Here is a 15,000-nt window from a genome sequence, read left to right on the forward strand (position 1 = left end):
ACCTCTTCTCCTCCTCTTTCCTCTTCCATCCAACATAATTCCTTCGTCCCTTCCCTCTCCTTTCCTGCCCTCCCATTTCCTTCACCCTCTCAGTCTCTCCTTTATTCCTAACACCTTTCCTCTCTTTCTTTCTCTCCCCTCCTCTCCTTCTTTCCTCCTCCATCAACCTCATACTCAATTCCCCTCTACGCTCTCATGCTCTCCCCTCCCACCTTCTTCTCTCTCCTTTCCTCTCCTTTTTCCCTCTTCCATCCACCACATACTCCCCCTTCGCCTCTTCCTTCTCCTATTCTTCCCTCTCACCTTCTTCATTCCCTCAGCCTTCCTTCTCTCTCCTTTCCTTTTCCCCTCTTCCATTCACCACATACTCCTTCCCTCTTCCTTCTTATGCCCTCCTCTCCCATCTCCTTCCCTCCCTCAGCCTTTCTTCTCTTTCTTTTGTCTCTCCTCCTCTCTCCTTTTTCCTTTTCCATCTATCACATACTCTCTTCTCCTCTTCCCTCTCCTGCCCTCCTCTCCCACCTCCTTCACCCACTCAGCCTTTCTTCTATATTTCTCTCTCCTCCTCTCTTCTTTCCTCTCCTTTCTTCCTTTTCCATCTACCACATACTCCCTTCTCCTCTTCCCTCTACCGCCTCCTTCACCCTCTCGGCCCTTCCCTGGGGACACGCCGCGTCTCAGTTATCTATCACCTAACAGCACTGCGCCCTGGTTCATCTCCTCTCACTCCTTCGCTAATTCTTTGCATACTAATGATTGCGATCCATAATAAATATCAAAGGGGTTTCTAAGTGTTTTGTTGTTTTTTTTCGTGTTTTGTTATTATTCTTTTTCTTTTTCGTTCTATTCACTATGTTCGTTTTTCTATTTCTTTGTTGGTCTTTCTCCTCCTCCTCCTCCTCCTCCTCCTCCTTCTTGTCTTCGTTTTATTCAGTCTGCTCATGTTTCTCCTCTTCTTTCTTAATCTTCTTTTCTTTTTCTACATCCTCCTCTCTCTTTTCCTCTCTCCTCTTCGTTCTTCTCCTCTTCTTCCTCCTCCTCCTCCTCCTCCTCCTTCTCTTCCTTCTCCTTCTGGTTTTTCCTTCTTATTTTCGTGTTCCTTTGTTCTTTATCGCATTTCTTTGTCTCTTCCTCTTCCTTCTTTGCATGTTCTTTTGCATTATCTTCTCTACTACTACTACTACTACTACTACTACTACTACTACTACTACTACTACTACAACCACCACTACTTACACAAAACTCACGCAAAAAAGAAAACACAAAAAAAACAATAAATAAAACAAAAAAATAATCTGCGAACTTAATGAAAAACACCGCTCTCTCTCTCTCTCTCTCTCTCTCTCTCTCTCTCTCTCTCTCTCTCTCTCTCTCTCTCTCTCTCTCGCGGTAATGGGCAGCTTGTAAGTGAAAAGAGGGAGCAGCATTCATCTTATTCCCCGACAGACCGTAAGTGGAGAGCCAATATTGACCAGAATTGCTTGCACGCCATGTCTATATCACAGTAAGCTAAGTATGGCTCGTGTTTGTTGAGTGAAGGGGGCGGAGAGAGAGAGGGAGAGAGACGGGGGGGTAGGGTAGAGGATGAGAAGTGGGGTGAAAAAGAAGGGCAATGAGAAGGGGAGAAAATAGAAGGAACAGGAAGGGAAACGAAGGTGGCAGAAGGGAGGAGAGGAAGGAAAGGGGAGGAGAGTGAAGGAAAAGAGGAGAGAGAGAGGTACAGGAAAAGGAGAGAGAGAGAGAGAGAGAGAGAGAGAGAGAGAGAGAGAGAGAGAGAGAGAGAGAGAGAGAGAGAGAGAGAGAGAGAGAGAGAGAGAGAGAGAGAGAGAGAGAGAGAGAGAGAATAACATTTACTGATTAGCATAATAATGAAAGACGATTGAAAAAGGTAGAGAAAGAAAAGTCGAAAGATAATATTAGAGAGAGAGAGAGAGAGAGAGAGAGAGAGAGAGAGAGAGAGAGAGAGAGAGAGAGAGAATGATCAGAGCAAGGCGGTGAATGCAAGGGACAGAAGCAAACAAAGCAATAAAAACTGCAATAAAACCACGAGTGACGCCAATTAAGAGGAGAAAATGACACTGAGAAGAGAAAGCGACCGAAAGAAAATGAGAGAAAACACAGTACGGACTTAATAAGCAGAGGAAAAAAAATAATAAATAAATAAATAAATAAATTAGATGAATACAAAAATAAAATAAAAATTGAAAAACGAACAAGAAAAATATATATAAATGAAAGAGCTGGAAATATTAATTACGGTAAAATTACATAGAAACAGGAAAAAATAAGGGAAAAATTGACTATATACTGTATATTGGAAAAGAATCAAGCAATAAAAAACAACGAACACACAAAAATTACTTAACATTTGAAAGTAACAATGCAAAGATACAAAGGCTAAAGAAAAAAGTTTAAATAGCAGACCTGAATGAAAAGAAAAAATAAAACAAGACGATAAATAAACCAACTTAAAGTCCTCACACACACACACACACACACACACACACACACACACACACACACACCTGAGGAAGACCAGGTAGGTACTGGACTAATTAACGTGACGGCGGTCCAGGTGCACAGAGCAGGTGGGGACGGCAGCGAGATCACCTGTCCGTCACACGTCACACACTCCTCTCATCTCCATCTTGACGAGGCTCCAGCGCGGGCTTCGAAACACTTAACATTCGAGACACAACACACACTGGCGCAGATGACAGATAGACTTGTTCTCTTGTGTTTCGAAGATGTGGTCCTGTTTCGTTCGATGTCTTTACTTAATCTCTTCAGTAGAGTTCCGATTTTTCATACTCATTACTGTTTAGCGATTTCATACAGCTTCAGAAATTCATGTGGGGATTATAACAGTGAAGATTCTGGCCATTAATCTTCTGACCTCCATAGACGCTTCCTAATGTCAATAAAATGGTCTAATCGTACACAAATCTCAAGGAATAAATGTGTCCCAGTACTGAAGGTTAATTTCTTCAGTACCGTGCCGTGTTTTCATATTTATTCTGGTCACTATTTAGCGATTTCATACAACTTCAGAAACTTGTGATTAAAATAGTGAAGACTCTGGCCATTAATCTTGTCGCCTCCATATACCCTTCTTAATGCAAACAAAATCGTCTAATGATACCCCAAAATAATGGTACAAATACACCTCAGTATTGAAGGACTTAATATGCACTGTCTTGGGTCAATAAATAAAAAGCTCTATAATATTCTGCTTCAATAAATAAAAACGTAAATATGTAGATGCGAATCACGGTAAATATTTCTACGCTTCTCTCGTATGTTTGTTTGTTTTGTTCGTTTTTTCAGATCTCTTCACTCACAGTCCGAGGTTAATAAAAAGCTCTCGTTCTAATATCCTGCTTCATAATGAAATACTGCTACAAACAGCAAGATCGCGGTGTATAATACGGTCAAATTCCTGGACTTCTCTCTGTTTTTTTCTTTTAGATAACTTCACTCACTGTCCAGGATCTATCAGTAGAAACTCTGAAGTTCAAATATTCTGCTTCGCTAAATGAAAAACGTAAATAAATCAATGGAAATCACGGTAAATTTCTAAGCTTCTCTGATTTTTTTTTTTTTTTTCGTTTTTTCCCGGATTATTTCATTCACTTTCCGGGATCAATCAATAAAAAGTTCTGAAGTTTCAATATTCTGCTTTAAATTACAATGGTTAAGTAAATGCAATAAACAACAAGATTTCGATATATAATACGATAAATTTCTGGACTTTTTTTTTTTTATTCAGATAAATTTATTCACTGTCCGGGATCAATCAATAAAAAAGCTCTAAAATCTAAACATTCTGCTTCAAAACGCAGCAAATAACAAGATCCCAATGTATAATACGATGAATTCCAGCACTTTTACTTTTTTTCAGATAACTTCACTCACTGTCATTGCAAGATAAACTACCGACAAGTATTAATATTCTACTTCCTTTTAAACTCTTCGTCTCGCTACCTTATCTCTTTTTCTTGTAACAACCTGCAGGGAAAGTTTGTGAGGAATGTTCAAGGGAGCTTCCAACACACTAGTGAGAGTCTAACACAGAGACAAGCCAACATAACACACTTTACATCCTTCTAATCAATTCTAATTCAATGAGAGAGTAAGGTTCCTATTCTAAAACTCTTCCACAACGCGCTTCCACTATTCCAAAAGGTTCTAGTTAAAGGTTCACGGGTTTTCAGGGTGTTTTAGTGGTTATAGTGACAAATTAACGTGATTTCTGCGTTAATAGAAGGAAATACTCTCTTCAGAATCCTACCAGTCATCTCTGTGGCCTTAGAAAATAGTCGTGGTGAGAGAATCAAGTGTTTCTGAATATCAACCTAATTCTAGTGAGAGTTTAAAGAGGACAACGGAGAGAGACCGACGTAATATTCTCTTCTCCCCACCAATCGTTTCAATGTGAGAGTATTACTATTGAGAGTTTAACGTGAGGAATAGAAAGAGAGAGAGAGAGAGAAAAAAAAAACAGATCATCCTTTACTCCCCACCAATCTTTTCAATGTGAGTGATATCAGTGAGAGTTTACAAGGAAAACACAGAAAACGACATACTATTCTCTACTCCCCACCAATCGTTTCAGTGTGAGAGTAATACTATTGAGAGTTTAACGAGAGGAATAGAGAGAGAGAGAGAAAGAGCGAACATCCTTTACTCCCCACTAATCGTTTCAGTGTGAGAGTAATATTATTGAGAGTTTAACGTGAGGAATAGAGGGAGAGAAAGAGAGACAGAACATCCTTTACTCCCCACTAATCGTTTCAGTGTGAGAGTATTACTAGTTACAGTTTAACGTGAGGAAAACACAGAGAGAATCACACATAACAATCTCTACACCCTTCTTATCGTTTCATTGTGAGAGTAATGCCAGTGATAGTTGACTGAGAAAACACAGAAGTTGACATATATGCTCTACTCCCCATCACTCATTTCAATGTGAGAGTAATGCTATAGCGAGAGCTTAACGTGGGGAATACACAGTGAGAAACCGACATAGCACTCTTTATACGCTTCTTATCGTTTCAGTGTGAGAGTAATGCCAGTGATGACTTAAGAAGGAGGATACCGTGGGAAGCAGACCAATAAATCCTTTTTTTTATATAGATCTTGTGAGAAAATAAAATAAAATATGATGATAGTTAGTCAATATTTTTTGAATAACCAACTTCGATATGCATATAAGATAAAGACAAACTGTTCAAGGTTTTCAAACATAACCTTCATGCGCTCCACTTTGGTAAACGAATAAAGACAAAAATATAGTTTCCAAACGCAACAACACACACACGCTCCGATATACGTACAAGGAGACAAAAATACAACGTTTCCACATCCAGAACCTTCACACGCTCCACTTTGGTATACGAATAAATAGGCAGAAATATATAGTTTGCAAGTCCATCACCAAACAAACACTTTAGTTTACGTACTTACAAGAGAAAGCCACAAAATTATGATGTATCCAAGTTCACCACAACCACACGCTCTTCAGTGTACGTATAAGAGACTAAATTATGATGTTTCCAAGTCTTCACCACAATCACAAGGCTGCTTCAATATACGTACAAGAAAAAGCCACAAAATTATAATGTTTCCAAGTTCACCACAACCACACGCCCTTCAGTATAGTTAAAGAAAAAAGGCAGAAAATTATGATGTTTCCAAGTCCTCACCACAATCACAAAGCTGCTTCAGTATACTTACAAGAAAAAAAAAGAAAATAATATGATGTTTATAAGTTCACCACAACCACAAGGCTATTTCAGTATGAGTACCTAAAACAAAAAATGGTAAAAAATTATGATGTTTCCAAGTTCCATCACCACACGCACTTCACTAGATGTAAAAGAAAACGGTAAAAAAATAATGATGTTTCGAAGGTCCATCATCATACACGCACTTCATTAATGATACTCGTACTTACAAGAAGAGAGACACAAAATCATGACGTTTCCAAATTCACAACCACAGTAGACGTACAAGAAAAAGCCACAAAAATTCCACCACCTTCACTATCAACACCGGGTCTCAAAATAATAGAGAGTACTTAACTGTCCCGTGTACCTCAAAGCCGCCTTGTCCAGAACCACCACAAGAATGACCTAACTTTGCCACACCTTCTGAGTAACTGCCGCCAATCCAGGAGGAGGAGGAGGAGGAGGAGGAGGAGTAGGGGCAATAACAAGGTCCATCAAGCTAGGCAAGACCAGAGACACCCCCTCCTCCTCCTCTTCTACCTTCTCCTCCTTCTCCTCTTCCTCCTCCTCCTCCTTCTCCTCCTCCCTCCTCCTCAGAAAAACAGCCTCAAACCAATCTTGAGTGTGAAGCAGTTTTGTGCACCAGTAATTGCCGGGCGCTTGTTATGACGGAGGAGGAGGAGGAGATGATGGGGGGAACTGAAGGGGAAATAGGTGGTGTTGTTTGACGGGATATGAAGAGATGAGGAACGGGACGAGGAGGAGGAGGAGGAGGAGGAGTGTGATGTTTTCAGATAATGAGAGTTAACAAATAAATAAAATAAAATGTAGAAGCTGACCACCACTAACTGATGAAAAGATAAAAAAAATAATACATGTAAAAAAGAATACGAATCTCTCTCTCTCTCTCTCTCTCTCTCTCTCTCTCTCTCTCTCTCTCGTTACTCACAAATTACATTCATTCAAGTCACTCTTATCTTTTAATCTTGTCTCCGCCCTTCACTAAATGAGTGTGTGATGCTCCCTCCCTCCCTCCCTCCCTCTGTCTTTCCTCCATTCTCTCTCTCTCTCTCTCTCTCTCTCTCTCTCTCTCTCTCTCTCTCTCTCTCTCTCTCTCTTCCTAGTAGTAGAAACCAATAAACTATTTTACTCTCTCTCTCTCTCTCTCTCTCTCTCTCTCTCTCTCTCTCTCTCTCTCTCTCTCTCTCTCTCATACCGTTTCATTCCCTTTCCAAACACTACCCTCCTATCTCCTCCTCCTCCTCCTCCTCCCCTCCTCCTCCTGGGTGAACCGGATCAAGGTAGCGTGCGGGAGAATGTAAGTACGTACACCATCTCAATCCTTTAAATTTCCAGGAATCATCTTCGTGGGGTGGTGGTGGTGGTGGTGGTGGTGGTGGTGGTGGTGGTGGGTGAAAGAGATGAAAGGTTGGGTGATTTGGTACTGGAGAAAATTTTAACTCTCTCTCTCTCTCTCTCTCTCTCTCTCTCTCTCTCTCTCTCTCTCTCTCTCTCTCTCTGGTGCGTGGTTAGGAAATATGATGCAATGATTGTTTTTCTTTATTCTTCTTGGTAGTAGTAGTAGTAGTAGTAGTAGTAGTAGTAGTAGTAGTAGTAGTAGTAGTAGTAGTAGTAGTAGTAGTAGTAGTAGTAAAAATAGAATAGGTAGAGAAGATAGGCGATTCTAATTAGTGAGAAATAGGAAAATAAAAAAATGGATAGTGAAAACTAGAAACAGAAGGAGGAGGAGGAGGAGGAGGAGGAGGAGGAGGAGGAGGAGGAGGAGGAGAACCAAACTCACTAATAAGAAGAATATAGCATTATTTACACTTCTAGGAGGCGATGCAAGCAGGCACCCACACACACCTCCTACCCCCCACCCCACCACCCCACTCCACACCTTCCCTGAGGGCGCCCACACTTCCACGAACAAAACTCTCCCTCTACACGCCACCACAGCCACCGTCACCCTCACCACGCCCTCTCCCTCCTGTAGAAGCTGACCACCTCTAACAAACCACACCATTCAAATATTCCTCCTTCAGTAGTTCAAGCACTTTTATTTCATGCCTCACACTCTCTCCAGCGCCCTCTCTCCTGCAGAAGGCAATCCAGGCTCTTCTATTGTACTTAAGTCATACCAACCCCTTCCCAATTTTTTTTTACTTCTGCAGCAGCTTCAGTGCCTCTTCGTATACCATGCCCTCCCTTACCAGGTCCTCCCATGCTCTTCAATGCCCTCTCCCTCACGCAGAAGTGGATATGAATAATGGATGATGAAAATATGAGATGAAAATGACTGGTGAAAATAACAGAATGGAAAATAAGTATGTGGAAGTAATAAAATGAAAATTATTGACGATGGAAATGACAGAAGGCAAAATGTTGACGTAAAAATGATAAGATGTGAAATAGGAGATGAAAGTATATAACGTAAAAGTCGAAATAAATAACTTGAAATGAATGAAGGATCCCAAAATAAACAGCTTGAATTGAATGAAGACTCCCAAAAATGAATATCAAAGGAGATAAGAAAACAAGATAAGATGGAAGCAGTACGTATACAGTCAGTGTCTTACTAACTGATAACAAGAATAAGATAAGAAAACACTTGACTGGTATGAATGACGAAAGAAATATTGCGATGTTGATGTAGTAGTAGTAGTAGTAGTAGTAGTAGTAATTGTTGTTGTTGTTGTTGTTGTTGTTGTTGTTGTTGTTATGGTTGTTGTTGTTGTCGTTGTTGTTGTTATGGTTGTTTTTGTTGTTATTGTTGTTGTTGTTGTTGTTTTGTTGATAATGGTGGTGTCTTGCTATTTTAGTAGTAGTAGTAGTAGTAGTAGTAGTAGTAGTAGTGGTAGTGGTAGTGGTAGTGGTAGTGGTAGTGGTGGTGGTGGTGGTGACAAGAATAATGATGAAGGAAAGGAAAGACGAGGCCACGAAATTAATCCCCGTAACAAAATCACATAAAAAAAGAATAAATAAACAGTTGATTGGAATAAGCGAGCAAAAATAATAACAATAGAGAAAATTTGAGCTGTAATTCTTTCTTTCCTGCCTTTTTAATGATAGAAATCAGCTGGAGAGAGAGAGAGAGAGAGAGAGAGAGAGAGAGAGAGAGAGAGAGAGAGAGTACCATACAGAAGCACTCCTCAACACTATGACTTACCCTAACCTAACACTCAGACCTTTACTGACCAACCTATAACACTCAACACTTTCAAAGGCAGCCCATGAAGTCCCAGTGAGTCCCCGCCCATTAATCAGCCCTCTTCCCACGCCCTCACGCCCCCGCCCAACCGCCCACGCTTCACACAAAGGGTGGGGCGGAGGGTGGAGTGGGCAGTGGGCAGTTTGATGACCACCCAATACCCAATACCCACCACCCACCACCCACCAACCCACCCCCTTCCTCTCACCGTTCCTCTTTCATCACATTCACGCTCCTCCTCCTCCTCCTCCTCCTCCTCCTCCTCCTGGCACACACACACACAAGTAAATGATAATTTTTTTTTTTTTTTCTAAGTAATATTCATAAGTACTTTTTCAGGTGGTCAATAAGATATAGTAGTAGTAGTAGTAGTAGTAGTAGTAGTAGTAGTAGTAGTAGTAGTAGTAATAGTAGTGAGAGAAGATGACGGTCGACACAGAAATACTGGTGGTGGTAGTAGTAGTAGTAGTAGTAGTAGTAGTAGTAGTAGTAGTAGTAGTAGTAGTAGTAGTACAATTTTCAGTAGATACACGCTTAATAGAAGACTGTCGCTGTTGCTGCTGAAGTTACTAGCTCTGTCATCGCTGTTATTGTCTGTCACTGCTACACACTGCAAGATTGACATCACTGCTATCACTGCTGTTATTGTTTGTCACCGCTACAAACAACACAGCAACACTACATTACTCACTTTACTGCTGTCATCATCGCTGGTATTGTTTGTCACAGCAACACACGAGGAAGGAGCTTTCACTGCTGTTCCTTCCGTCCCATCCTAACCTGTGATTGCTTTCTGTCTGCACTACCATGACTCATTTCCTTACCTCCTATTCTTGCCTATCCTTACCTATCACTGTTTATAGTCGCTACACACTATTCATTCTAATTTCTATCCTTCCTATTCTTGTCTAACCTTACCTATCATTGTTTAACCCCGCTATACACTATTCATTCTAATTTCTATCCTTCCTATTCTTACCTAACCTTACCTATCATTGTTTATCCCCGCTATACACTATTCATTCTAATTTCTATCCTTCCTATTCTTACCTAACCTTACCTATCATTGTTTGCCCCTCCTACACACTATTCATTCTAATTTCTATCCTTCCCATTCAACAACTTTCAATTTGTTGTTTCTACCCACTACACACTATTCCTTCTAATTTATATCCTATTCTTACCTAACCTGACCTATCATTACTGTTCCTCCCCACCACACACTATTCATTCTAATATCTATTCCTTCCATTCTTGCCTGATCTAACCTTTTAATTGTTGCCCTTCCACGTATACACTAAGATCAACTTCATCCCACCCCATCATTACTTAACTTAACCTAACTTTTAATTGTTGTTCCTCTACGTATACACTACGATTAACTTATCCTGATCTTTAATTGTTCCTCATCCACGCTACACACTACGATTAATGTCCTTATCCTTAACCTAACCTAACCTTTCCTAAGTGTACCTATCTTTGCATTCACTTCTTCTCTCCTTCCCTTACTTCTACCCCAAGTCTTCTTCCCCCTTCCCCAGCACAACACCAACCTAACTTAACCAAACCTAACCTAACCTATCCTTACCTATTCTTGCCCCTCATTTCTTCATTCCTTCCTTCTATCCCACGTATCCTCTCCTCCCTAGCACCTACTACTCATTACTGCTACAGCAACCTAACCTAACCTAAAACTAACCTTACCTAACCTAACCTATTCCTGCCCTCACTTTATTCCTTCCTCCCCTTCCCTCTCTCCTACATCTCCTTCCCCTTTCCTTCCCCCACACTCGAGCAACGCAACCTAACCTAACCATTCCTTCACCTTCACTTCCTCTCATTCCCTCCCCTCGAGAGAGAGAGAGAGAGAGAGAGAGAGAGAGAGAGAGAGAGAGAGAGAGAGAGAGAGAGAGAGAGAGAGAGAGAGAGAGGAGGATAAGACAAGCAGGCTGAGGGGAAATGCAGAAGAGGAAGTGCTGAATAGACATTGAGGCCGCGAATTAGACGAAGCTGCTCCGCCCAAGGACGGTATCAAGGAGCATTTGTGGTGTGGTAAATAGGTGAGCACTGACTAGCTAAACAGTGATGGTGACAGTGGTGGTGAAGGGAATGCAAGGTGTTTTGATTGTTAGGATTGTGGTGTTGTGTGGCCAAGATAGTGATGGTGATGATGATGATGATGGAAAGGAAGACAAAGAATAGAAAATAATAATGAAAAAGAGTAATATTGAAGAAAAAACAAATAACATGATGATGATGATGATGATAATGATGGAAAGAACGAAGAATAGAGAAAAAATAAGGAAGAACAGCAATATCGACGAAAAACAAATACAGAGGACGAAGAATAGAAAAAAAAAAACGTGAACAGGAAGAAATTAAGTCAAGGTATGGAATGAAAATAACAAATAATGATAATAAAAATAACAACAACTACAACTTCAGTGAGCCTAAAAAGACCAATTACCTGGAATCACGATCTTTTTCCGTCATTTATTTTCCACCAAGGAGAAATGTAAAATTAATTGCGAGGAGGAGGAGGAGGAGGAGGAGGAGGAGGAGGAGGAGGAGGAGGAGGAGGAGGAGGAGGAGGATGGAGAAGAAGGAGAAGGAGGAGGAGAAGAAAGGAAAGGAAATGGAGAAGGAGAAGAAGGAAGAGGAGAACAAGGAGAAAGGAGAAGGAAAAGGAGGAGGAGGAGAAGGAAGAGAAGAAGGAAAAAGGAAATGGAAAAGGAAAAGATGAAAGAGAAGGAGAAGGAGGAGCAGAACAACAATAACAATAATAACAACAGCAACAACTAATACTACCACTACATGACGGGTGAGGTGAGATATCAAAGACTTCACCGAGATAATGCTGTACAAACACGCCAGTCACAGTGATGTTCGCCAGAAGACACAAGAACACCACGGCGCCACAAAATCACACAAACAATTGAATATAGAGAAGGAAAAAGACAAAGAAAACAGCGAGGATTTATTTTTCTTCGGGTGTTGAAAGTCTAAGGTAAAAATTATAGACAAACAAAAGAATAGAAGAAAAATATGCTTCCTTGTCACGAATTTGTAACGAAAACTAACATTGCGAGATTCTAATGACACCCTTTCCACACGTTTTCAGAAAATAAATAAGTAAATTGATTAAAATCTGTGTATATGTATATATTTAACATTAATATTTATGATTCATTAACACGCGCGCACACACACACACGCCCAAATTTCAAGGAGGATGAATGTGTGTGTGTGTGTGTGTGTGTGTGTGTGTGTGTGTGTGTGTGTGGCGATAATAGTAAGGAAGGTTTATCAGACATAGAGGTTGTCCATGTCTTAATGAGGGAGTGGTGGGGTGGTTATGTAAGCAGATAAGCCTCTCCCTCCCTGCCTCTCGTGCTTCACACCCTGACACAAGGCCGAGCAGTACACGCATCGAGGCACGGCAGCGGCGTCCTCGAGATAATTAACGCTTCGAACCCTCGCTCCGGGGCTTCACAGGCTGCGGGGCGCTACAAAAACTGTAACGCTTCGTGATGCAGACTCGCCATTCCTTCCGTTGCTTCTTCACCTCTATCTCGACACACTGTGCTTCTCCGATGCAGGTGTGGAAGTGTTGTGCGCCACCCACACCTGCACTCGGAAGGCAGTGTGGCGCAGGTTTGCACTGAGAGGCACGGCAGGAATGGGGAGAGAATGCATGAGGGAATATGGCGTGGCGAGGCTTGCCCGGGTAGCAGGAGGAGGCGCAGCAGGTGGCGGTGGTGGTGGTGGTGGTATTACGAGGTCACCTGTGCGTGAGTCACAATGGCATCCTTCAAGCTGGACACTAGTGCCCTTCATGCCGAAGCCCGACAGAGCAGCGGGCAGGTAGCGGCAGGGTGGCAGGGCGGCAGGGAGTGGTGGCCTAGTAGTGGAGTGGTGCACGACATGAGACACTTACCTGGGGTTTGGCTTGCTCTCTTCTCTGCCTCTCAAAGATTGGTGTAGGAGCTTTCCCCGTCCCGCCTGGCCTCGCTCCCTCGCGCCCGGCACTACTGATCACGGTGGCTGGCGTCGGTGGTGGTTCGCAACACTGATCTATCACATCCTCGGTCTGCAACGTCCCTAGAGCACTGTGTTGTGTTTGGTTAGTGTGGCCGCATCACCCACACGCCTGACGTGCCCACTGCTCTGCCCACTGGAGTGACCAACACTTGACTGAGGCTCAACATCCACTACACACTCAAGATGCCAAATTGACACTAATCCTCACAGCTTTCGGGACAGTGCCCACCTTTAAATTCACTTTCCCATAAGTAGGCCTATACCTGCTTGTTACTATCTCAGCGCAGCGACGCCTCACAGCCACGCACAGCCAAGTATCACCGCCACACAGGAGTTTTGAGGGCGAGGTGAGATGCCCAGACGCCAGGTGTGTGAGAGTTAGTGGTAGTGAAGGATGTTGAGAGATGGGAGCACAGGTTGCCCGCGGCTGATTGGGGCTGGGCGGGCTGGGCACTGCGCCGCGCCGCTGCCAGACGCGCCGCGCAGCCACTACCAAACCTGCCCGATATACTGCACACTTTATCACTTTTGCTTTACACACTTGCCTCTGATAAGGATATATGTGAAGGTGAACAGTACCCGCACCCTGCCGGGCCCTACCAAGCCCCTGCCAGGCCCCTGCTAGCCCCGCCCAGCGCCCAGTGAGGTATGGAGGGAGCGGGATGCCAGGACGCGAGGGAGGCAGCGCAAGGTATACCCAGCTAGATCACCTGAAGGCGCTGCCCGAGTTCTAGTTATAACCGATTCTTTATTTCACAACGCGCCCCGGAGCTTCTTACTGCGTCATCCCCGTCAGTAGTGCCTCCTGACGGGGAAGAAAGACGGTAATTTCCTCCTCCCGATGCTTGAAACGTAATGGCTTCTGGGAACAGCTGTCAGGGAGTTTGTGACGGAGAACCAGCTCAGTGTATCCCGAGAAATGATGCTGTCTGGTTATTTTGACGGTGAAGGCGACGCTGAAGGAGGGAAAGGGAAGGGATGGGGCGTAGTAGTAATGGGTGAGTGAACTATGAGGCTTTGTAGTAAATGTGATGAGAAATGGTAATGACTAGAGCACCAAAGATGTGGAATTTATGACTCTCTCTCTCTCTCTCTCTCTCTCTCTCTCTCTCTCTCTCTCTCTCTCTCTCTCTCACCACCCATTTTCCTCCCCCCATCCCTCCCTCGTTTATTTATTCCTCTTAATAGACTCCTAACTTGTTTTAACGTGTTTGTGTGTTTACCTCGATTTGCCTTTCCCTTCGTGGCGTGTGTTTGTTTGTGTGTTGGCTGTGTGTATGTGTGTTTGTTTGTGTGTTGGCTGTGTGTATGTGTGTTTGTTTGTGTGTTGGCTGTGTGTATGTGTGTTTGTTTGTGTGTTGGCTGTGTGTATGTGTGTTTGTTTGTGTGTTGGCTGTGTGTATGTGTCTTTGTTTGTGTGTTGGCTGTGTGTATGTGTTTGTTTGTGTGTTGGTTACCTTATCTGTTTGTTTACTTTTGGGTTGCCTTGCTCTCACGCTCCTTAACTTCACCACGCAAGGCCGCTATGCTCATCATTAATAAGACGGTGTGCTCTCTCTCTCTCTCTCTCTCTCTCTCTCTCTCTCTCTCTCTCTCTAACGCTCTTTAATTCAATATGCTCTCCCTGAAATCATCCCCCAAACACTCTTATCAATGAGCTCTCTCTCTCTCTCTCTCTCTCTCTCTCTCTCTCTCTCTCTCTCTCTCTCTCTCGCTAAAATTAACTGAATAATAAATTGATCTATCAAGATACTCCTTTTCTTTTGGCTCTCCTTTGTGTTTCTTTGTGTCCCTCTTCTCCTTTTTCATTCTTCTTCTTTTCCTCCTCCTTCAACACCAAATTAAATCTCTTTCCTTTGTATTTGTTTTCCTTATAATACTTCTCTTCTTCTTTCTCTTAATCTTCTTGTTCTTGTTCTTCTTGTTCTGGTTCATCCTCTTCTTCTTGTTCTTCTTGTTCTTCTTGTTCTTCTTCTTCTTCTTCTCCTCCTCCTCGGGGCACGTCGCGTCTCTATTGAA

At 42.6% G+C, this 15,000-nt stretch overlaps 1 protein-coding gene across 2 annotated transcripts in view; it reads right to left on the reverse strand.

Moving 5' to 3' along the window:
• The window catches only part of LOC123512186 (protein N-terminal asparagine amidohydrolase-like), a 226,492-nt gene extending 212,866 nt beyond the window's left edge, over positions 1-13,626 (reverse strand). Inside the window, exon 1 of one of the 2 annotated variants that reach the window (XM_045268428.1) lies at positions 12,878-13,626. The gene's annotated coding sequence lies outside the window, so the exon portion shown is untranslated. The remainder of the gene's footprint in view (positions 1-12,877) is intronic. The other variant, XM_045268427.1, reaches the window with a different exon arrangement.
• Between the last annotated feature and the right edge of the window lie 1,374 nt (positions 13,627-15,000).

This window comes from Portunus trituberculatus, chromosome 33, assembly GCF_017591435.1.
Source record: "Portunus trituberculatus isolate SZX2019 chromosome 33, ASM1759143v1, whole genome shotgun sequence".
Lineage (NCBI taxonomy): Eukaryota > Metazoa > Arthropoda > Malacostraca > Decapoda > Portunidae > Portunus > Portunus trituberculatus.